Genomic DNA, 26,053 nt, shown 5'->3' on the forward strand with positions numbered 1-26,053 from the left:
GATCCATATCCGGTCCACTTTTCTAACTTAAAATTTTCAATTGTGAGACTAAGTGTCTCATTTCACTTCGAGTTCCTTCCGAACCCGAACCAACTAACCCGATAAGTCATAAATCAATTGCAAGACATAAATTGAGCAGTAAATGAGGGAACGGGGTTATAATATTCAAAACGATTGGCCGGGTCATTACACGCCCTTTACTAATATAATAGAAGGTAAGGCAAAAGCAAGAGTGAAACTACAAGCCAAAAGTAGGCGTACCTCTCTTATAAGAGAATATGATACCACCCCCCACTTTTGGCGCACTTGTTTGATGAGCTAAGCTTAAGCGCCAAATAAGTCAAAAGCTAGCTTGAGACCTAAAAAAGCAAGGTCAAAATCCATCCCTCCTTTTCCTGTATTTGACTAGTAGGGCTAATGAATGACCCTTTGATCTATGTCGTGGAAAGTTCAGCCAAGTCTGATTAGAAGTTCAAAAATGAGTGGAACGAGGGGCTTTAGAGGGGAAAGGGGGGGGGGAGCTTTAATTGAAGTAGGGGCAGAGCTCCTCTCATTACAGTCAAGTGGCTTTCACTTCTCATAGAGAGTTAGAAAGCGTCAGTTCTCATAGCGAGGCTTAGGCCGACGGGGTAGTGCGAGGCCCCCCAATTCTCAACCCCGACCTACACAAGTGGGTTTTTAACCCACATTTTGAAAAGTTCTGTTAGGTTCTTAGTAGCAATCGACGACCTTTTCTTATTTTACTTCACATAGCTTTTCGTCTCCTTGATAGCTGGAAGTTCTCCAAAAGTATGAAAAGCTGGAGGACTTTGTACCATCCATTCCGGTGTGGTTGGATTCTGTTCAACAGCCCAAGGACTTGGAGCACATCTTTTATTCTTTCCACTGCTTGAAGTGATTGTTACGACCGCGAAGAAACGACAATTCCCAACTACGGATATATAAGAGCTAAAACTGCTAAGGGCATTCCATCCAGCGTAAGCATCTGGATAATCTGGAATGCGACATGGCATACCCGAAAGCCCTAAGAAATGCATTGGAAAGAAGGTCATATTATCCCCGAAAAAAGTGATCTAAAAATGGATTTGACCTAAAGTTTCAGGGTATGTCCGACCAAAGATTTTACCTACCCAATAGTGAAATCTCGCAAATAAAGCAAAAACGGCTCCCATAGAAAGTACATAATGGAAATGTGCAACCACATAATAAGTATCATGTAGAGCAATGTTAGCCTAGAAATAGCCAGAACTATTCTAGTGAGTCCTCCTATGGTGAACAAAAAGATGAACCCTATAGCAAATAACATGGGTGTTATGTATTGTATTGAACCCCTCCCACATGGTAGCGATCCAACTAAAGATTTTGATTCCAATAGGGACAACTATGATCATGGTAGCTATGGTGAAGTAAGCACGAGTATCAACGTCTAAGCCCACAGTAAACATATGATGAGCCCAAACAAGAAATCTAAGAACACCTATACTGATCATGGCATAAACCATGCCTAGATACCCAAAAACGGATTTTCCCAAAAAAGTAGAAACAATATGACTTATGATATCGGATCCAAGCAGAATGGGAATATGCACCTCTGGATGGCCGAAGAACCAAAAGAGATGCTGGTATAATATGGGGTCTCCCCCTCCAGCGGGATCAGAAAAGGTTGTATTAAAGTTTCGATTGATTAATAACATGGTAATTTCCCCTTCCAGTACCGGAAGTGATAATAAAAGTGGGAATGATGTCACTAGAACGGACCACACAAATAGAGGTGATCTATGCATAGTAATTCCAGGTCCACGCATGTTGAAGATAGTTGTTATAAAATTAATAGAACATAAAATGGATAAAACACCAGATAGATGAAGACTAGAAATTGCTAAATCAACTGCTCCTCCAGAATGGCTGGTAATACCACTTAAGGGCGGATAGACCATCCATCCAGTGCCGCTACCCACTTCTACTAAGGCTGCACTTAATAGGAGCAAGATACTTGGAGGCAACAACCAGGATGAAATATTATTTAATCGTGGAAATGCCATGTCAGGCGCACCTATCAGAATCGGAATAGACCAATTACCAGATCCACCTATCATGGCCGGCATAACCATAAAAAAGATCATTAAAAAAGCGCGAGTCGTTATTAAAAAATTATAAAGTTGATGATTCCCACGAAGAATTTGATCGTCGGGTCGTGCTAATTCCATACGAATCAGTATTGAGAAGCATGTGCCCATCACTCCAGCATTGGCACCGAAGATGAAATAAAGAGTCCATATATCCTTGTGGTTAGTGGAGAATAGCCATCGGACCGGATTTGTCGTAAAATTGAGATTATTTTGTTTCTTTCTTATCGGAGAGGGGCCCGCGGGGCTTATTTTTTGAAAAAGGGGGAGTGAGGGGGGGGGTTATGGGAAGGAAGAATGGAAATCCCTCACTTTATTGATGGGACATTTTGATCCCCTTTTCCTCTCATCCTCCCCCGGTTCTGGTTCAGGAAAGGGTCAATGCAAGGATCTTATTTCGAAGCAATCTCTAGAGTTTTCCCTTATCCGAACGGGTCTTGCAAGAAAATAGGATTTTATATTAAGCTCCAAATATACGCTATTGGGATAGGATGGCTCCTACCAGCTCTCCCCTCTAAGAACCGCGTGTGCGAGTTCCCCCGCATACGGCTCAAGTGGCGAAAGCCCTTTCCTTCGCGCTTGGTAAGCGCTTCGCTGTAGCCAAGCTTACTGCTAGCCTATCGGCTAGAGTTAAGCTTCAACAGCGACTGCTCGTCGCTTCTAGCCACCTTATTCCGTTACCCGAGATCCAAGTCAGCACCGGCAAAGATCTCTTGATTCCTCACGGCCGGGACGGCTTGGAAGCAAGCTACCTCTTGCCTATCTCACCTCATTCCTTCATCTATATGAGCCTTCGCTTTTTGGATCATCTTCTGCCCAATGTGGTACCCCCCATTTTTTGGTTCCCATTGGGTTTACCTTGTTCATAAGTCGACCATATGGTAGCAAGAAAAGGCGATGTTGGGCTATACTCTGGTGATCTCTTTCCTATCGAGACACGCAAACTCTCATCATGTCCCAGATCACATTCTGTGAATCGAAAGGGGAAGCCTATTCATCTATCAGTTCCTCTCGTAGATCGATGCGGTTTTTATGAAGCGTCTAAGAACAGTTCACTCGCGTTGATCAATCAAGAGGGTTGTCGCCACTCCTTAATAAGGTTATCTGTTGTATCACTTCTTGCATTCTGTCCCATGCTTCATACCTCCTCTTTCTTCTTAAAGTAAAATAAAGGGTCAGGCATGGTGGGGTAGGAGCATCTAGTCGGTAATCTTTTTGGCTTGACCAAGAAGTCTTATGTCCTCCTAGTCGCACGTCGTTTTAACTGAAAGAACTTCTTGCGCAATTCATGGCTTTCTATTTTTATGACCAGAAATTCTTTCTTTATTTTCATATAAAATTGTTCTCTGGAATTTTTATCAATATGAAGTGATCGTAACACAGTATATACGACTCGTGATTCAGGCAATCCAATCTTCCGTGTGTAAGACGGAAGACCCCAAAAATGGTTTTCAAAAAATGGGTGATCAAAAGATATAATTACTATGCCTATCTTGGTGGTCGTTACTTTTGGTGGTCTTTTTTCTTGGTCCTCTTCTTGTTCTATTGATCAGAAGCATCCAGCAGCACCACGCCAGTTTAGAATTTGATTCTAAGGGCTAAGGCCCCATTTGATTTTGTTCAGTTCCCACCACCAGTTCTAAAATACTGGATCCATTCAGTATAGAGAGGGCTATTTCGTCCTTCTTATTGTAGTTGAAGTAGCATTCCCCGCAGAAATCCTTCAAGGATTCCTTGATTTACCGGATCGTGGGGATGTGAATCGATCAGACCAGCTCCAAGATCTTGGAAAGTTATATAATCCAAGATCTCAGGCCTTATTCTTTGCTCTCGAAAAGGGGATTCCCATAAAAGGGGAATTAATTGGTATAAGGGTTCATTGAGAAATAGATTAAAAAGTTGATCCTGAAGATTCGCTTTCAACTCTAGAATTTCGATATCAAAAATCTCGTTATTTATCATTGAACGGAACTCGTTGGCACTTCGCACTTGATCTAAAAAACCTCTCACCAATTCTTCGTATTCTCTCTCATTTTGTTTAGGAGGCAATTGGTCAATTAGGCGTGCCTCCAAGAGGTAGTTTCGAGCATAGAGCTCTATCTCTAAATTTTCAAGCTCGAGGAGCCAATGATCCAAACGATAATGAAATTGGGAGAGAAAGGGGCGCCAGATTATCCTGCCCAACAAGAAGATAATTTTTATGGGATGATTCTACACTGATAGTAGTAGAACTGGACGACTCTATTTTGTCAGATGGACTGGAAGCTCCAGATGAAGACATCATGCTATTCCGGACCACTCTCTCGATCTCCAAACAAAGAAGACCAAGTAGAATGAGACTTGCGCCCACCTCCTATCCAATCACCCTACTACAAAATAAGGTGATGGATCGACGCCCTACAGAGAACCCAACCTTTTCAAGTAGGGCTTGAAAGAAATCAATTGAACCAATCTTCAGACAAAGAATATAAAAGAAGAAAAGTATAGTGGCTAGGATTAGGAAAGGAATGGACCATCGATGGAAAATAGAAGGTAGACGAGAAGATAAGGTCTGCAGGATTTTAAAAATTGATTTGGTTTGTTTCAAAAGGAATAAAGGAAGGAGTCAATGCATTCTTTCACTTAATTATGCTTCTAATTTTGCCAAGTCCATCTATTCCAGACCCAGCTGGGGTTTCCGCAACACCCCGTTGCTACTAGAATGGGTAAGAGCCCATCCTTTATTTCTTTTGAAATAGACCAAATCCCCCAATTACCAAATCTGTGATCCCGTCCCTTAGACTACTTAAGTAATGGGGGAATGGAAACTGGGTCTTATAGTGGTAGAACCTCGTGAACCAGGCATACTGCTTGACTTGCTTTTCTTCTCTTATGATATTGATAAGTCGAGCCTTCACTCTTGCCTATAATTATAATAAGAGGTCAAGGATAGAATCGTCTATTCATAGTTTCACTTCGCTTTTTCCATTCTGTGCTTTCCCCTCGGACTACTAAGGGAAAGCAAGGCAAGTAAATCTTAATATACACGAGACAGGCATATGGCACCAACCAAAAGTACTCTTTCGGAATCAGGTGAGTTAAAGGTCAGGAGCTCAATCAAAACTAGCTAGACTTCCCTCTTAGCCTGCCTGCAATCCGGTGAAACTTTTAGACGAAGAAGACTCATCTTTCATGCGGAAATCGACCCACGAAATTCTTCTCACCTGGAATAAAGCTCACCAAAAAAAAGACAGGTTTCAGTACGAAGGCTATTCTGTGAGTTTAGATGTAAGCAAATAACTGATAGTTGTCTGTGCCCAAGGTCAGATTATCGACATCGGTATTGGGGTAGCAAGAAGATGCATTGGTTGATAACATATCCATCGCCCTTCCTCGGTCCGTCCTCATACCAAGCTTCCTATTGGCTTCTCACCCCGGACTGAGATTCGCTCTTCTCGTCCAGAAAAATAGTTGTCTTCCTGGTTAACTAGTCATTGGTCTTTGGCACCAAAGAAAGTCGAGAATGTTGGGACCCAAGGTAGTTGTCGCTCAAGCAACTGTAGAAGAAGAGTGCATCAAAGAAATGGAAGGGCTCTCCTTCTCTATCTTCAACCTAGCTCTGCCCAGTTTGGATGAACAAAGTGCGCAATGCGTATAGTGAGATCACTACCATACATTTTTCAATTTATCTAGTGAACATAGGCTTTGAGTGCATACCGGGAGAGACTATGATTGAGTCAAGCGGGTACCCGCTAATCCGCGCTTCCATTTGCTACCTGAAGCCAAGCCATTGACGAGCGTTGAAGGACCTTTCAAGCCTCCTCGCTTTGATTCATTTGCTTTCCCTTTCTCACTCTGAAAGAAAGAAAAAAGACTTGCTTTGCCTCTTCCTTATTTTCTAATTGAAAGCTAGACTCACACGTCTGCTTATGAAAATTATGGCTTCCTCACCTGACCTTCTTTCTAGCCTTTGATTTTGATTTGAAATGGAACGATGCTTAACACATGTAATTGGAGTCTGTTTCGGGGCTTACAGAAGCTCATGCAAATAAGATTTATAGGAGAGAAGTTCCCCATCTCTCTTAGGCCTTCTGCCTCTTGAAAAATATTGTATTCTTTGAGATCGCCTATGTGTGATTCATCCTAAGTAGCTAATCGAAAAGGAACTGACTGAAAGGACTGATAAGAGAAGAGGCTCTAACTATTTAAAGGTAAAGAAAAGGAAGCTCATGTTGAGTGGCAACCCAAGCTATTGCTCTACCCCCTCTCCTTATGTTATGGTAGATTTTGAATCCCTATTGGATTTCTTACTCCACAAAAAAGAGAGAAATCAACAATAATGCGCACACGTGAAAAGTCTTACCCCGCAGGTTGACTCTTCCAATCCAACTCTATCGAAGGAGAAAAAGATCTAAGACTATGACTTGCTTAGTGCAGGGCTGCTTGTCGTGATTGGTTGGACACTCTCTTTATCTAAGGTCTTAGCTTGGTCACTCTATTAAGCTTTCCCACCAAGTCTATTGAATGGGGTACGAAAGATTGCTATTCAAAGCATCGCTAAGAGTTTTGTCTTCTAGGGAGTAGTCAAGATAAGATGACTCTGATCTTTCCTTCTATGGAGACGGATGTGAGCTTAACACCTACTGATCTTACTCAAAAAGAGTCAATGGGAGTAGACACATCAATAGCAGCAGATGAAGAGGAAGAAATCCTTGCTCTTCGGGCTAAGATGCTGACTTTGCCGTGGAAAGAGTAATGGGAGGAAAGCCTTGACCTTCCCTTGTTCTACCCTTCAAACTCGGAGATTGAAGAAGATCACTCTACGCAGTGACAGAGGCAAGATCTCTATATGTTGATAGATACCCGAGAGACTGAGTCCTTGGGGGAGAGAGAAAGGAGGCATTACTCCCAGAAAACGTGCAACCAACCTTTCCTTCCCACTTCTTCCTTGAGAATACAAGGTAGGGGCTCTGTTTCCGCATTCGTTACATATCAGTATTCATTGTTAAGATCTCCCGGTAGAATCGAATGGTAACTGAATCATTCCAATAGTTCCGAACAAGTCCTGCATGGGCTCTTTGTCGAATGAGTTTGCATTCCTCAATCCAATCTTTAAACTTCCGACATCTAGAATAACTCGCTGGAGCACCCCTCCATTCACCTTTCCTTCCCATATGCATCGGCTTTTTCTAAATCGACATATCTAGGTTGTCCCAACAGGTTCCCTTTCTTTCAAAATGGCATTTCCAAAAGTCGAATCAAAGGCTTGACGGGAGAGCTTCTCTTAGCCCTATAGTCTTTCTCTGTCCAAAAGTTTTTCAAATCAAATGATTCAAGACCTGAATTGAAAGAGACTCTACAAACAAAGATTTCTGACTCAGCCTTGAAAAGCTTGTATGCTTTGGATTCTTGGGACCTAACAAGCCAGGATAGCCTATACCGAAGGAGAGAAATTCATACCCTGCCGATTTCTAGGGCTTGCGTTGCTCGGATGTTATTGCCCTTGCCCCCACGCCAGCTTGCTATCTCATCCCTCCCACCTTTGCCTATACCTAGGATTCCTATTTGGTTCGGAGTAGTTTCATAGATCTATATGGGAATCTTCGTCAGATCGACCATGCAGTTACGGCCAATCAAGTAGAGATCGATTGGCCTACCAGAGAGCTAACATTAGAAGACTGACACCCATAGTACCACAGTAGCACGCTTGCAAAGGGTAGAAAGTAGACAAATGCCATCGAATCGGATGTGAAGAAATTCCTGAAATCCACTCTTAGAGTTCGAGAATCCAAGCGCTAGCAAGTCAGCTAGCGAACCAAGGGGCAAAGAAAGGGTCAAAAGTAAGCTCCGTGCCTATAATCATTCCTCTCTCTGGTAGCAATTCGATCTCAAGTCGATGGTACTATTTAAACAAGAATGACATGTTGTCCAGTGCACTTGACCACTGCGATCGATCCGATAAACCAAATCATCCTGGCCAACCGACTAACCATTGAGAATGGAACAAATAGGGGAGATTGAATTCTTCTCTCTTGTCTTTCAACCCTTGCTCGTTCCTCGGCTTCGCCTTCCACCTTATTAAGCTTTGGACTTCCACCTTCACTAACCCGTGGGACGGGACCGACCTTCTCTTTTGTTTGTAATTGGACTTGCCTAAAACAAAGGAACCTTGGCATGAAAACCCTCTAGATTAGGGAGATCCAAACAAGATCTTGTTCCATATGCGTAGGAAACCACCCCATGTGGTGTGAGAAAAGCCCACTTGACTTCGGAATGCCGACCTCCCTTAGCTTAGCCCTTTACGAACTTTTCTGCCTTCTCACTGCCATTCATCGGATAAGACTACGTCACCTAAATCAACAAAAAAGAGGAAGGCATTTCTCATTGTTGACTAGCCTGGGCTCCATATCAAATTTTATCTGAGATGGCTAGAATTCTTTAGTAAAGGCATGGCTTAAGCCAACTCAGGACATGAGGTTTTTCTACTACTATTACAGCTCGTACAACCTTGAGGAATCGAGACTAGTGTAATAAGTTACTAGCCTAGTGTTACTCCTCCACATAAGACTTGCTAGAATAGCTACCACCTTTTCTCTTGACTTTCCTTTTCAAAATAAATCCCACGTATGAAGCTCTCGTATTACGTACAAATCAATTAAACAAGCCAAACCAAAGGCTTTTTTCAAATGCATCAGTAGACGCAGAAAGAGATAATATTCCCTAAGGCCTTTGTTATCGCTTTAAACTTCCCTATTTCCCATAGGAAGCCCATCTTCAAAGCTACTTTCTCAACAAGCTATAGCTCTATGATTTTGTAAAAACTCTCTTCTTTATCATACGATATGAGGCATCCAAATCTGCATTCCCATCCCCTCCTGGACCCGATGACACATCCATCTCAGTCGAACCGAACTCTCGACCCCGTCTAGAAGTTGAGGATGTAACTTACGATTTAATCGGTTAAAAAAAAGTTTATCCATAAAGATTCAGGTTAAAGAGAGTTCTAACGTGGGGGTGACGATATATAATTACCTTAAAAGGGGGTGCCCTCCCTGAGACTTCCTCAGTCATAGTTTTTTGCTTAATAGACTAACTAATTACTAAACAGAATTGCCATATCAACCATCAATCGTTCCTTATGATTCTAGGGGTTTAAGATAGGAAGAGGGATAAGCTCAACTCAAAGATGCTAAATAAGGGCATTCATTAAAATTTTAATGCGTATTGAGTGAGTAGTTAGTTCAGGTCTTTTTGTACGAGAGATCTCATTCCAATAGTTTTTCCGTGAAGGCTCTTTTTTTTTCAGGATGGAACCTTTGTTCAGGACCACAAGACGGGATAGGGTTGCGTTGGATTATACCTACCTGGTAAACCCCGCCACAACAGTCATTTTCTACCTCTCGAACACATGGATGCCAAACTCCTTTTCATTAAGATTTTAGGACTCCTTGTTCTAACTTCAATCTTGGAGAAAGGTGAGTGGTCTAGGATCGGGCTATTGGATAGAGCAAGGTTAGGAAGGGAGGCAAGGCGAAAGGCATGCACGGGTATTATCGAAACGAATAGCTAACATAGTTTAGGGCAGAGTCTGATTATGCTCCTCCAACAGTTCACGCCAAACATTGTACTTCACAAAAGATAGAAAAAAAAAGAACCAAATCCTGAGACTAGGGTGCCCACTCTGCAGAAAAAAGAAGAGGTGGCTCATGTCGGTGAAAGAAACAATAAAAGAAAAGTCTGATTCCTGATACAAAACCGTTTTTTTAAATGAAGTTAGAAAGAAGTTCTATTGCTCCGGAAGGAAGGTGGTAGGTGAGCTTAGATAAGAAATATAGGAATTTCTTCTCTATATTAATCCTTCGATAAAGCAAGAGACGACTATAAAAAAAAATGACTTTTCCATTTACCAGAAGGAAGGTCGTCAAACTGAGCGTCTGAATAAAAGGACTCAGTCCCCGTGAACGGCCTAATGTCTGCCGCCTCTAGACGATGCGCACTATAATGAGTTCAAATGCTTTCCTTTCTCCATACCTCCTACCCTCTGAACTTCCTGGATTGAGCTGGTCCAAAGTGTTTCTAGTAAAGCTAGGAACGCGCGTCAAACCTTTCATCCCCGTGTTAACCACATAAAAGAGACGATTCATTCTATTCCCACGGTTATATTTGACTAAGACCCAGAGGATATCCCAAAGTGGGCATTCAGGCTCATCCCTCGCTTCACGGTCGCATTCCTCTTAGCCATAGTGTTTTCTTGCTCGCCCGTAACTCCTCTGTTGACATTGGTTCATTTTCGGTATGGCTACTGAGGATTTGATTCAATACAACGGATGAGGAAAATCCAGCAAGCTTAGACAAGATTGAAAGTAAGGAAGACAGAAGGTGGGTAGCGAGAAAGAAATCTAATAGCCTGCTCACGATTCAACTTCCTATTCAAGTGAATCCACCTGGAGCGAGTCAGGTTTGGGATCTTTCCCCATAGCTTTCTTTCTTTATTTTTTATCGCCTAATCTTTCTCTTCGTTGTTGAATCTATCTTTGATTAATCAATGTGTGATATTCCGAATCCTCATTACTAATGGAATCCAAATGATGTCTGGATTGATCAGAAGATCCTTTCAGTTGGCTAGAATTCGTTACTTGAACGAAACTAGATCTTGTTGAATCATATTGAATATTTGACGATATATTGCTAAAAACCGATCCTTGTTTACCAACCACACATTGTCTAACCAAATCCAATTCTCTATACGCTCCTCAAAAAATTCAATTCGGGCGGATTCTTCCCCCAACTAACGAAGAGATCTTGGCGGAATTGCCACATATGAAATTGAACTCATTTTTTCAAAGAAATAGCCCACTTCTTTCTCGAGAAGAGATGGGAAAGATGCTCAATATCATTTGATTGAATAGTTGACCCAGTCCCTTGTTGTTTGAAGAAACCCTCCACTTCAATTGGTATTTTTTCACGAAAAGCAGACATGAGATAAGAAATCCAGTCTTTCACTAAGATTTCAAATAGTAGTCTCGAATTCAAGTTGATTCTATTTTGACTCTTCCTCAGAGAAAGATGATCAAACAATTCCCAATCATGGTCCTTGCTGATCGGATCATCCATATAATATACAAAAAGAAACTCCAGATATTTGAGATCTTTCTCTTTGAATCATTCCAAAGTAGAAGGGGGGGGGGGTGTAAGATCCTGGCCGAATCAAAGTTATTCATTTCATTCGCTACTGGAGCTCCTACTATTACTATTCAAGATGAAAAGAGGATTGAATCGAATACAGAAAGGTCATGGGGCTAGAACCCATAGGCACCAGACTGAGGTATGAAATGAAGGACGAGTTTCACTCGCTTCGGGCTTAGGTTAGATAGAAGAGTACAATGAGTCCACTAGTCCATCAACGAAAATTCGATAGAAAGCTCAAGTGAGAAAGTCACAATCCATTGAATAAGATCGGCTCAAGGCGAGAGCTCAAAAAAGAAAGAAAAGTAGGCACTTTTAAGGCCAGTGTGGAGTAGCTAGAACGGATGGGAGGTAATTTGTCCTACATTGGGTAGCTTGCTAAAGCCTTGTGTTCATTTCAGTGACCTGGAGTCTTCGTTTGGGAAGTATCTCTCTACAAAGGAGGATGGATTTGATGTAGGAGCAGAGTGGAATCTGGAGCAGGTATCAGGTTCAGACGACTTCAAACTGGATAGAGCAGGATTGGTGGAACCTGTGGTCGTCTCAAAATAGAAAGAGGTGCAGACGTCCCAACATGAGGTGTCCCAAAAGGAACGTAAGACAAAAGAATAGGAATGGAAAAAAGATACGCTCTTATAGAAGAGCTATAGAGGCGGATGCGGATTCAGTCCGAGCTAAGTTCGTAGGTATTGCTTAAAAATATCAATTTTATAGAAAAATATAGCACTGACCCAAACTAGACCTCTTCTAAGGCAGAATGTACTGAGCTACTGAGGAACAACAAACTTAATATTGGAAGCTGACTCTCATTTTTTGGACCAACCTATGACCGAATAAAAATGAGTTTGTCACTATTTTTCACATACGTCGGGAGAATAGGTTATGATAGGAATCCCCTCCCCGGCCGGAGAGCCTCCAGGACAAGGGGCGGCGATCAACCATCCACTCTCGAGATTCATATTGATCAATAGATCTCCGCGTCCTGCCAGTTTTCTAAGTAGACTCACTCTACCGAGGGGCAACAAAGGCTGGAACTCTTCTTGCGAAAAATAAGGGACCTATTTCTCATCCTAGGAGTTAGCAAGTATGAAAGAGTCCCCTCTCTATCTGTCTCCACAAGTTTCTACTACTAAGTAGCACTTCTGCTATTCAATCATAGAATCGATTCCGATCAAGCTGAAATAATCAACCCTATATATGTTATTAGTAAAGCGCTAATGCCCTATCTATAGTAAAAGGGCCTTTCTTGCTCGTTAACGCTGTTTTTTTATTGCAGCTAGGACGCCCCTTTTCTTTCTCAAAGTCAACTTTCTCGCTTGTTAGTCAAGCTTTGAAGTCCCTTCTTTCTCCGAATCGGTTCCTAGTGTCAGTCAATCAAGATTCGCCATCAAGAGAGGGAAGAGCCTTGACTTTAGGTTAGGCCGGTCTCATCATTCACGCAATTCCCCCGTCCATCGATTGATCACGCGAGTACGCATCCAGTCAGCGCATAGCGAATGAAAAAAGCGTTCATCCTGGATTCTCTTCCTCAAGAAAAATGTCTATCAATTGATCCCTATTCATTCGGTCAAAGTCTCCACTTTTCACGCCCCTCTACTAAGAGATGCACCATGTTGATAGGAATCGGCAAAGACCTTCTTGTACACGTCCTCGAGGGCAGCATTCATGGCAATCATCACTACTTTCTCCCGAGGGCATGGTATGGCTTTGTTCTTGGTCTTGTTTAATAGATGTCGAGTGCCGCTTTTCCCCGTCCGAGAATCTCCATCTGCTCTAAGTGGGCGCGAGCTAGAATCCTTATGTCAGCTTGCTTGTTCAAAAGACTGTCTCTTTACCCCTTGCATCTTCATCTTTTCGAAAGCCCAGACCATTCTTCTGGATCTGCATTAGTCCTATTTCAGGTGCAAAGCCTCTTCAATAAAGACCTCTTTTTTTTCTTTCTCCCCCATTTCTCATTTTGTTGATTGAAAGAGAATAAGCACTATCCATTGAGTAAAGAGAGGGTTTTCGGTCGGTTCCCATTCGCCTTCCCCCCCTCATAGTCCATTAGTGGGTAGGTTGGTCAACTTAGAGGGTTCCCGCCTCCTCTTCAGATGTGTCCACGACAACCTGGCGGTTCTTCGGTCTTCGATTTTGGGGGCGGGAGTGCTTGGTCGCTGGGGTTTCCTTTTCCTCAACCAATTTGGTTATGTTAGCCCTCAGATTGGTCTAACATTTTGTTATGAGTTGGATGGATTGAAGGTCAGATAGATTTGAGTTCAAGTGGGACAGCACCTTCGATCGACCATAGGGCCTATTTTATCCTTACTGAATTCATTCTATTGAAGCGTAACGTAAAAAGCTCCTTCTCATCTTGCATTTCTTTGGTTTGGAAGTTCCAGAATGTTTTCTGTGGATTTATATAACAAAGGAAAGCCTCCTACCCTAATACTATGCCATTTGATTGAAACAAGTTCCGTGCTGCTCACCACTCCTCGAGGCCAAGGATGGGGTCCAACCGTCATTCCATGATTTGCAGTCTGATACATTTCCATTATGTTACCTCACCAAACATGCCACCTCATGTGCCAAAGTCAAATGGTTGTTCTTCCTTCTCTGCTCCTTCTTTTTCTACATATGCGGCAGCGGCAGAGAAGAGGGGACAACTTCTTCCTCCTTTGCCTTGCTCAATCTTCCTTTTCTGATTTAAAGTAGCAAGCCACTCTACTATTGATACAAAGGCCAGATAGAAGGTTGCTCATCCAGCCCAGCGGATCCATTATTTATGCGGCAGTGCAATGCAGCTGAAAAAGGGAAGCCCCTTTTTATTATTAAGGTATAGGTTGGTTGGGGAAAACTCCAAAACTAGGGTTCCAAAAAGCTTATCTTATATTATAGAAATGTTTGAGAAAGGGGCACCCCTACTATACTCCTAAACTACAAGCTAGCGCGCAATGGCTGAAAAGCCATTGTTGCTTGCTGCTTGCAGGCTCAAAAATCTCTCTTTTGGCTCTCCTCCCTATCTCAATTGTGATTGATTAGGTTCTTCCTTCAAGCAAGCTACGTTCTAACGACCCCCTAGTTGTGTTGCATTTTGTGATCTTCCGCTTTGGTCTGCATTTTTTGGATATCTGGGACCCGATGTTGATTTTCAATTTAAATGTCAGCGTAAGGTTTGGGGTGGCCCATCTGATTAGTTCAGCTATCACTGCTGGAAACCCTAGCGGTTGTTCGGCTGCGTACTCCCCGTCTGCCTATCTCACACTCCCAAAGCAAATTTTTCTTTCTTCTTTCATTTGCCTTTCCTGCATCTTTCTTTCTATCCATAGGTCGACTTCGCACAGATAGATCTTTGGCGGGGGAGATTGGTTCCCCTTGAGGTATGCCCTTCCGGTGGGTTATTCCTTTATCTTTCTTTTCCATCCAGTGCCCGCACTGCGTCAGAAAATCTTCGCCTTCGATCTCTCTTCGCAACGCATTTTAAGGGCTAGGACTTTCTCTCGACATCTTTCTTTTATTTAAATCTTTGATCTCATATCTATAAGTAGGGGGTCTACGTTCACTATTAAGCCTACGCCCGTCCATTCCTTTCAAGCTTGATCCTTCCCTTAGACTCATTACCTTATTCGATTGAACCCGTTGGTTCCGCGCTTTATTCGGTCATAACCTGATTCGAGAACCTTCTCTTATAGATTCTTTTCACCAAGTCATCACCAACAATAAGCTCTTATCCCTTGGTGTCAAAGGACGAGTTTGTCTTTCTCTGTTTTGTTCCTTCCTCGGCAAGCTTGGCAGTTTCCTAATGTAAGCTCCCTGGGTAGGGTTTCGAAGTTTATGTAAATGCCTTATCTTCAAAGGAAGCTTCTGACTTAAGGTATCCCTTGATCCGAGGGTGAGCTAGAATTTTGTATGGTGAAGAGGAAAGGAAGAAGTCATTGTAAAGGAAGACGACATTTACCATTTCCGCATCCTGCCTAAAGGCTTGTTGGTAGCTCTTAGGTTCTCTGTCAATAGAGTGATTGCCAAAACCTAGGTATGTTTTCGGAGAATATGAAGAAGACACGGTTGTAGCTTTTAGAGACTATCCTCTGTAGTTGTAGCTACGTGGAAGCCAGTTGCTTAAAGATAGGCCCCCTAACCATTCCGCTATTCCTGCCCTAAAGCAAGGGAATCCGCTTTGACCCACCACCCTGGTAGGAATTGCCAGATTTATAGTTTCTAAATCCTTGTAATATAAGTTCTTTCCTCTAACGATAGCTACGAACTACGCGAACTGAACTGTCAAGGCTTTCAAACCAAGACTGAGAAAGCTTAATCAATAAAGAATATTTTAGTGGAATGGCTTAATTTACTCCCCATACGAGACCGGAAAGGAAGCTAGCAAACCTAGGGTCAACACCAAGGTAGGGGCAAAAGGGAAAAAAATGATGTTTGATGTAAACAGAAGCAAGCATTTCGCTAAGAAAGCAAAATAGGAAGCGGCGATAGCAAACATTACCCTCACTCAGAACAATATGCTCTTGGGAGACATGAAGCACAATCAACCTCTCTACCTTAAGACTTCTAACATGGTCGATTCTAGATAGATCACGGGAACCCCAACCCCCTTCTCTACAAAACAAAGAGTGGAAAATCTCTTCATAGGGTACTGTAGTTGTACAGCCATAGTACCACAGGGATGGTGAGAGTTCATAAGAGCTCGAATTTAGATAGGTGAAAGATCCTTACTCAAATTATAAACCCTGAACCTCTTTGCGAATTCTCAGCTGAACCTTGATGGGAAATCATAGATTTCTGATAGGAAAGCAAAAGCCTAATTACCCAAAATTCTTTCATAGACACGAGCGTCCTCCTACATTGTCCCCTAGTAAAACATACTTAAGAAAGCGGTTTCCATGGTCAACCTGTTTAACTGCATGCCAGACCACTAAGTGATGAGACCTTACAAACAAAGGCAGCGAGGAGCGCTAGCCGGAACTAGACAATGGGTGGGTGTCCAACAAACATTCCTTAGCTAAGAAGGATTCATTCACTGCAGCTTCTCTTACTAGCAAATGAAACTAGCAACATTACATCATATAGAATACCAATTGACATGCATTCAAATCTATCTTATAGTTTATGTTGATGACCTCATTGTTTCTGCGAGCGCAACCTTCATATCCAAGCTTTATTTCTATCGAAGTTTTTCCATCTGGGCACCTCGCCTATTAATTCTTTTTTGGGGTGTATAAAGCCACGGAGTGATTCAGGTATCTATCTTATTGTATTGACGCAATTGGAAAATCATGATTTCTCCATGTCGCTCAAGCGGGATCAGATCGGGATTTAGCGAGAACAACTGTAATTGAATTGGGAACAGAAACACTTCACTTCAACTCAATAAATGACGTCTACTTCATAAGTGCTAAGGCAAAATATATCACCTAAAGAAATGTGATAGGGGAGCCTAGCCATTTCACTCTACCCGAGTAATAAAGTGGAAACCCCCCTCACGATCGATTAAAAGCAAAGTCGCCTAGAGATATTTGTTCAAATTCAATTCGTGAAGACAGAGTAAATTCAACAAATCTAAGGAAGAAAGTCATGGGCCTCACTATCTATTAATCAAGAAGGTAAAGGAGAGAAGGTTTGATTGAAAGTAGTATGTCTGAAGGGATCTGTCGTTAACGATTTGACCGCGACATATCCAATTAAAAGTCTAATCCCAACCTCTTTAGAAGGAGCTCCAAAAAAGACATGACTTCAGAGCGGGGAATCTTCCTACAAGTGAGCACCAAGTCAAATGTATTCAAAAAGGGCTATACCTCTGCCTAGACAAAGAGGACTTTAAGATAGCCTCACAGGAGACATTGGATGTAACCAGCCTTCAAAGGCGGAGGAGTAAAAAGTAACTTTCAATTCAAATTAGAGAAATGCTGAGCTTTATCTGCTTCAATTCATTAAGGTATTATTATAGCCTTCTAAATAGTCAGAGTGGGAACTCAAAAGTAAGAACTCTTAACCATCATTCCTTAACTCTAAAGGGCGTGAATGTGTAGATCAAGGAAGGTGGGTGGGATAGCGCCCGATTGATTGAGCGTCTTACAGCCCGTCATGCAAGCTAGGGCAGAAGCAGCCCCCGAATCCACACAGGATACTTCAAAGGAAGTTATCTTTAAACTACTACTCAACAATTCCAAATCAAAATTGAAAATATTTATTGGACCGTGATAGCCATCTAAAACTTAACAGGGTTGAAGCATCATCTTGGAATCACTACGGAAGTAGGAAAGGATCCAGGGTTGCCTTAGGCCCTGAGAGCCAGGATGCTAGCTCTTGAAGATGAAGTAAACATGGTCATGGGCCAATATCTCGCTACTGTTGAAGGTATGAATGAACAATTTACCCTAATTGGTTGGGGGTAGGCGGGAGCTTAGTAGTTGCATAATCATTTAAAAGCCAGCCTATCGTAAGCTCGACACTATTCTATTTACTCTCTCAAATGAGGGGCTGGTTTATTTTTGCTATAGGGGCCATATCCTATCATCTCTTACCTATGGTTGAGGAAAGGGATTGACCGGAATGATTGCAACGAGACACACCAACACCACTAGTTAGAGGTGGAAAGGGGGGCGGTCGGAGGATGACATAGCAATCACGCCTTGCTCCCTTCTGACATCTATTGGGTGGGAACCTCCTTTCAGAGTGTGATTCGTTGTTTCCAATGCGGTTAATTGATATTAGGCTTTTTAGGAAAGTTTCCCTCTGCCTATGCAGTTAGCTCGACATAAGGTATAGCTCTTAATGGGCATGTAGCCGTAGGAGGGAACTCTTCTTTTTATCTTATTCTTTGGTCAGGCTGGTAATCCCAACCAAATAAGCAATCGCAATCCCTACAAGCAACCTATTTCATACCCTTTTCGTCGTACTTCCTCTTCTCCTTCTCTTCTTTCTCTCCCTGCCGAGCTTGTTGGAGTGCCATTGATAAGATATAGTGTAATTCCTTTTCCCCGAGAGCCAGTCCCACTAGTGCTAGTATCAATAGGAAGATCTATATTACTTAGGATATTTCATATTATATCCCTTTTAGTGTAAAAGTATTTGGTATAAAGAGCCCTCAATAATGAGCTTGTCTTGTACGCAATAACTGAAGATAGAGTGAGTTTCAACTTGGCCTTCTACTAAGAGTGTTGCAAATTCCCTTTCATATCCCTTCTAGTTTAAGCCTTTCCTTCCTATGTAACCAAGTCCTCCTATGAACCTATCTCCACCTAAAGGATAGGAAAGATTACAACTAGAAAGTAAAGGTTGTCTTTGAGCAAGCTCTTAGCTTTCATCGTAAGTGAGAGAGTAATTGATGCAAGAGAATGTCGTGCTAGTCTTTACTTACACAGAAGAATAAGATGGATAGTGTCACGCCCCATCCTCGATAAGCGCGACCGGTGCTTAACTGAGTGAACCTGACCGAGCAAGCCTGTTAGATACTTTCTACCCAATTAACCCATGATCGAGAGAAAACGTGATTTCATTAATTATACAGTAGGAGTCTCATTCATACAATCCTAAACCATTTCATTAGTCATTGCGCTTTTAAGTACCAAAATACACATTTCTTAAAGTTTAAGTGGAACAAGTGATCAAACACAACATGACTTGTTTAACATTCTCAACACCCATATACAACCCACATAGTGTCTACGAAGCCTCTAAAGATACAAAGAGAGTAAAGATGGTGCCGGCAACAAGGCCCCGACTATACCTCAAAAGGTACAATAAATGACCCCGGAATAAAATGGGGCTCACCGAGTTCGCTGAGAAGAGGATGTAGCACTATTTGTGATCAACATTGTTTGCTATGTAACCACCTGCATCAATTTAAAGATGCAACGCCCCCGAAAAAAGGACATTAGTATCGTCGAATAACACTAGTATGTATAGCTAAACACCAAATCAATAGAATGAATAATAATACAAGAGGAACAGTCAAGAATTCAATAAGGGCTTCTAATAATAGTAAAGCAACAAGTTAAGGATCATATACATTCTCAAGACAATTTCCATATTACTAGGTTGGGTGACCACCGATGTCCCACAATTCACAATACCTTCGTATTCTTACAGGGAGTCCGATCTCGACCCGATCGGCTAGGCCGCCTCATCTGAGACATTATCACAATTTCATTATAACTTTCCAGCACAGTACCACCATGTGTGCGAAATGGCATTTGATCACGGTGCGATCGGCTAGGCCATCTCATTTGAGACATCAACCCTTTTCACAATTTCATCCACACTACCACTGTGTTCTTACATGGAGTCTGATCTCGGCCCGACTGGCTAGGCCATCTCATTTGAGACATTACCTTTTTCATTCAATCATCTCACATCGTACTTCTTTCATGTACTTTCGATTCATTGACACTAGTGATTACGATTACAAAGTCATTCTTGGCACTTGTGCGTATTTCATAGTTCCAGACCCATTTTCCACATTTAATATCATTATCACAATCAATAAGGCTCCCCATTCAAGAAATTAAATTCATACATGAGCTATTTGGGAATCTTAGGCATATAGAGGCTTTTTATAAAATTTGGCATAACAACTTTTATTTCGATCTTGACATGAAGTCTTAACATTTCTAACAATATTCCACATTTTGAACACATCCTCAATGGAAAGATAACATGATGAAGCATTTAGAATAAATATTGAACTTACATCCTTCAGCACAAACATGTTAGAAATCACCAATTAGATAATGATCAAGGGCTTACTCCAATTATATGATAAACATGGGGTTCGATTCTAAGAAGAAAGGGGTTTAGCCAACATACCTCAATTGAGCCTCTTAAAACTCTAAGATGTTCCGGAATATTAGCCACTTCAATCTATTTTAGCAATATAACAAAATTGAACCAAAATTAGGAAGATGAACATGGTTTTAGCTCATTTGAGCATACTATCAAACACTAAGTGTACATCAATGTTTTAAGGCTCTTTTGTGGAAGAAGCCATCATTTCTCAACCCACTCTCTGCCATTATTAGCTCACAATCTTCCCACATACTACAAGGATACATGCATGCAAGGTAAGCACTCCCATCCCCATGAATTAACTTACTAATGGCCCATTCTAGTTACATTTTAAAATTAATAGTTTGGGTGATAGAATCTTACCTCTTAGAAAGAAGACCTAGGTGCCTCTCTTGATAATCTTCAAGATTCTAAGTGAGAATTGGAGAGCAATGTGATGAAGATCACTTCTCCCACTAGTACCCTCTCTATCACTCTAAAAATATCAGAAAATATGATCTAAATGGTCTATGGGATGTATTTTAACGAAATAGGGTCAGGTTTAAAAACCCAAAAAATGAAGCTCCGGAACAAGGTCTGCGATCACATATGCGATCGCATAATCGATATGCGGACCGCATAATCGGTGACCAAAACAGTCAAAAACTTATCCGTGTCTGCGGTCACTATGCGGCCTGCAGACCTGTTCTGCAGTCGCATAATGAACCACAAAATAGTTATGCGGTCGCATAGTCGACCGCAAAATTTCATCCAAACTGGCCTAATTAACTGCCTCACTCTGGGGCCATTATGCGGTCCGCAAAGTGATTCTGCGGTCACATAATGGACCGCAAAAACGCATAACACTGCCAACATGTAAAACCAATTCGTCACCACGAAATATTATTTTTTTCCTTTTGCAAAATTTTACGGGGCCTTAGATTCTCCCCCACTTAGGATCATTCGTCCTCGAATAAGGGTAAAAATCTGCTATTAGCATCTTATGCAACTCAGTTTTCATACCACACACCAGCAGCTCCAAATTTTACTAACTCTCTAAATTCTCAAACATTTTGCCAGAGTTTCATTTGTAAGTAGGCCTATCCACATGTCAAAGAGCCCCAAAAACACATCTTACAAACATGTATAGAAACCAACGACATAGCATAACTCATAACCACACCAACCGTGGCCTCATATAAACAACATATAATCAAAAAGAGCATCTTTACATTAACTAAACAAGTGATATAAAATTCTTAGGCGACATGTTCGTAAAAGAAATGATTACACAACTATTCAAACAAGTGAGGATACATCTTCTTCATCTCTTCCTCGGCCTGCCATGTTGCCTCTGCAACATGCTGGTTTCTCCATAACACTTTCACGAAGGCAATTTCTTTATTCCTCAACTTTCGGACTTTCCTATCAAGAATGGCAACTCGAATCTCTTCATATCACAATTCTTCATTAACTTCAACGGTCTCAACCGGCACAATAGCTGACGGATCTCCAACTACCTTTTTCAACATAGACACATGGAATACCGAGTGCACTAATGACATCTCGGGTGGTAGCTCAAGTTTGTATGCCACCAGACCGATCCTCTGGATGATTTTGTATGGCCTGACATACCTCGGAATAAATTCCCCTTTTTCCCAAACCCCATAATACCCTTCATGGGGGAAACCTTCCAGAATACCCAATCATCTTCTTTAAACTCTAAGTCTCTGCGACGAATATCAAAATGGGATTTCTGACGACTCTGAGTAGTTTTCAACCGCTCTTTTATGATCTTAACTTATTCCATAGCCTGATGTACAAGGTCTGGCCCTATCAACTCTGCTTCGCCAATCTCGTACCACCCAATGGGAGATCTACATCTCCTACTATATAATGTCTCAAATGGTGCCATCTGGATACTTGTATGAAAGTTGTTGTTATAAGCAAATTCTATGTGTGGTAAATGATCATCCCAGCTACCCTTGAAGTAAAGAACACAAGCACGCAACATGTCCTCAAGCGTCTGAATAGTCCGCCCTGCTTGCTCGTCGGTCTGTGGATGGAAAGCTGTACTAAGATTCACCTGAGTACCTAAACCTTACTGAATTTTCCTGCAAAAATTGGCCGTGAACTGAGCCCCTTGATCGAAAATGATAGAAACTGCAGTTCCATGTATCCTGACTATTTTCTTGATATACAACTGAGCATACTGTCCCGCTGTGTCGGTAGATTTAACTGGCAAGAAGTGTGCTGGTTTCGTGAGTCGGTCCACGATCACCCAAATTGAGTCAAACTTGCACGGAGTGCGTGGTAATCCTACCACAAAATCCATATTAATCATCTCCCACTTCCACATTGGAATTTCTATGTTCTGTGCCAACCCACCAAGCCGTTGATGTTCGGCCTTCACTTGCTGACAGTTCGGACACCTTGCCACAAAGTCTGCCACATTCCTTTTCATGTCATTCCAACAATAAACTTCCTTGAGGTCGTGATACATCTTTGTAGAATCTGGATGCCCGGAATACCTAGAAGTATGAGCTTCGGTCATGTATTTTTCGGGGAGACCATCTACATTCGGAACACATAGTCGCCCTTGGTACCTTAGTGTACCACCATCCATGCTAAGAGCAAAATCCGTAGTCTTATGTTTTTGAATCCCCTACTTCAATTGCACCAAAAATGGATCGTTGTATTGCTCCTCTTTGACTTCCACAACAAGCGATGATTCAGCCCTATTTGGCACAATAACCCCTCCTTCATTAGAGTAAGTAATACAAACTCCCAATCTAGCCAATCGATATACCTCCAAGTGTGCTAAACTACCCATAAATATTCGGCTAAGAGCATCTGCCACAACATTGTCTTTCCCCGCGTGATATAGAATATCGATGTTGTAATCCTTAAGTAACTCAAGCCATCTTCTCTGCCTTAGATTCAGCTCCTTTTGTTTGAAAATATATTGAAGACTCTTGTGGTCCGTGAATACATCCACATGGACCCCATACAAATAGTGACGCCAAAGTTTCAATGCAAAAACTACCGCCGCAAGATCTAAGTCACATGTTGGATAATTCATTTCATGATTCTTGAGTTGCCTAGAAGCATATGCTATAACTTTTCCGTGTTGCATTAACACACACCCAAGCCCAATTCTTGAAGCATCACAATATACCACAAATTCATCTGTACCCTCTGGCAAGGTCAACACCGGCGTTGTAGTCAATCTCGATTTCAACTCCTGGAAGCTCCTTTCACAGGCATCGGACCATTGGAACTTAACTGCTTTCTGAGTCAATTTAGTCAACGGAGAGGCAAGAGTAGAGAACCCCACCACAAACTTCCTATAATACCCTATTAAGCCCAAGAAACTGCAAATATCGGTGGGCGTTGTAGGTCTAGACCAATTCTTTACTGCTGAAATCTTTTTAGGATCAACCTTGATTCCTTCTCTAGAGACAACATGACCCAAGAATGTGACAGATTCGAGCCAAAATTCACACTTTGAAAATTTCGCATACACTTGGTGCTAATGAAGAGTCTGCAACACTGCCCTGAGATGATCATCATGGTCCTCCCGACTTTAAGAATACACAAGAATATTGTCAATGAACACTATCACAAAGGAGTCAAGGAAAGGCTTGAAAACTCGATTCATAAGATCCATGAAATTCGCTGGGGCATTTGTTAGCCCAAAAGACATCACCAGAAATTTAAAATGCCCATACCGGATCTTGAAAGCTGTTTTCGAAATATCCTACTCCCTGATCTTCAATTTGTGATACCCGGATCGTAAATCAATTTTGGAGAAGTATTTAGCACCCTGTAACTGATCAAACAAATAATCTATTCTTGGTAGTGGGTATTTGTTTTTTATTGTGACTTTGTTGAGTTGCCAGTAGTCAATGCACATCCTCAGCGATCCATCTTTCTTCCTCACGAAGAGAACCGGTGTTCCCCATGGAGATACACTTGGTCGGATGAAACCCTTCTCTAACAAATCCTTTAACTGTTCCTTTAGTTCTTTCAATTCTGTTGGTGCCATTCTGTAGGGCGAAATAGATATAGGCTGCGTGCATGGCATCACAACAATCCCAAAATCAATCTCCATGTCTGGCGGAATCCCAGGGAGCTCATCAGGAAAGACCTCCGAAAATTCTTTCACAACTGGCACTAACTCGATTATAGGTGCCTCAGCATCGGTGTCCGTAACCCGGACCAAGTGATAGATACACCCCTTGTTAATCATCTTTGTGGCCTTAAGGTAAGAAATAAACATGCCCTTCGGCACCACATTAGCCCCTTTCCACTCAACAACTGGCTCACTTGGAAATTCAATCCTCACAGTTCTAGTTCGGCAGTCGAGCTTAGCAAAACAGGAATAAAGCCAATACACCCCCATAATTACATCAAAATAGACCATCCCCAATTCAATGAGATCGGCCACGGTGTCCCAACCACGTACCATGACAACACAACCCCTATAAACTCGTGCGGCCACAATAGACTCGCCAACCGGAGTAGATACAGAGAAGAGCTTAGGAAGTTGTTCCGGTTCTATCCAAAATTCCATGGAAACATAAGGGGTAACATAGGACAAGGTGGAACCGGGATCAATAAGATCATATACATTATGAGTTTGGACAGTCAATATACCTATGACGACATCAGGAGAAGCTTCTGCACTCTTGCGACCACTCATAGCATAGAAATGACTGGGTCCTCCTGAACTCTGCGCACCACCCCTAGCTGCACCATGCCCTGCTGGTGCTGGTGGGCCTCGAGCTGGATGGGGTGCTAAAGATGTAGCAGCAAAAAAACTAGATGACTGTGCTGTGCCCCTGCCCGCACCCTGGCGGGATGGACGACAGTCCCTCTGAATTTGACCACTCAATCCATACCCGTAACATTTGGGTAAGTCCATGTAGCAAATCCCCGAGTGCATCTTCCCACACCTAGGGCATGGGGGCCTCCGCTGCTGCGAGAACCTCCCTCCTGATCGGCCCTGATAGTGGGGTCCCATGCTGCCCTGATTGGGCCTGAAGCGACTCCCCTGCTGCTGACTATGCCCCGCTGGCGGTGCACTGGCTGAAGACTGAGCATGAGACTGGGTTGGCCCTGAAAACTGATCTCCCCCCACCAAATGACTCCCCAAAGTTGCCCGCGGACCGAACCTTGCTGGTACCCTCTCACTCCCTCATGTTCTTCAACTTGCGGTCCTCTGTAGCTTGAACAAATACTACCATTTTACCATAGTTCATGTCTGAATTCAAGGCAGCTGTAGCGACCTTATTGATAACCAAGGGGCTAAGGCCCTGCAAAAACCGGCGCACTCTAGCCTCCATAGTATGCAACATAAGAATGGCATATTTTGACAGGCGTGCGAACTCCATGTGATACTCCCACACACTCCTACTCCCTTACTTAAGATTCTCAAACTATGCTGTACGGGTTGCCCTAATCTCGGAAGGCAAGAAATGGTCTATAAAGGCATCAACAAACTCACACCATCTCGCTGGAGGGCTCCCCTCCTCCCGAGAGTCCTCCCATAACTCAAACCAAGAATAGGCCACTCCTTTCAGGCGGTAGGCGGCCAACTCCACTCCCTCCGTCTCAGTAGCGCGCATAGCCCGGAGAGTCTTATGCATCTAATCAATGAAGTCCTGTAGGTCCTCCTCAGGATTAGCACCTGTGAACACCAGAGGATCCAACTGCAGAAACCTGTTCACCTTGGAACCACTAGAATCCCCTTGTTGTCTAGAGGATGTAGGTGCAATATTCGACCTTTGGGCTTGACAAGCCACTATTTGAGTCAGCATTTGAATAGCTCCCCTAAGATCCCCATCAGAAATACCAAAGTCGAAAGTTGGGGATGGAGATGGAATTGAAATGCCAGGTGGAGGAACCGTCGCACCCTCAGTAGGTGTAGGAACTGGTGTGGCATATGCCGGTGTAGTGGAATCATGTAGTGTCGCAGTCGAAGGATTATCCTCACCCCTCGG

The 26,053-nt window shown here is 42.5% G+C and overlaps 1 pseudogene; it reads right to left on the reverse strand.

Annotated features, from left to right (window-relative positions):
* Positions 1-709: 709 nt before the first annotated feature.
* LOC117280451 (cytochrome c oxidase subunit 1-like) lies at positions 710-24,975 on the reverse strand (annotated as a pseudogene).
* Between the last annotated feature and the right edge of the window lie 1,078 nt (positions 24,976-26,053).

This window comes from Nicotiana tomentosiformis, chromosome 1, assembly GCF_000390325.3.
Source record: "Nicotiana tomentosiformis chromosome 1, ASM39032v3, whole genome shotgun sequence".
NCBI lineage: Eukaryota > Viridiplantae > Streptophyta > Magnoliopsida > Solanales > Solanaceae > Nicotiana > Nicotiana tomentosiformis.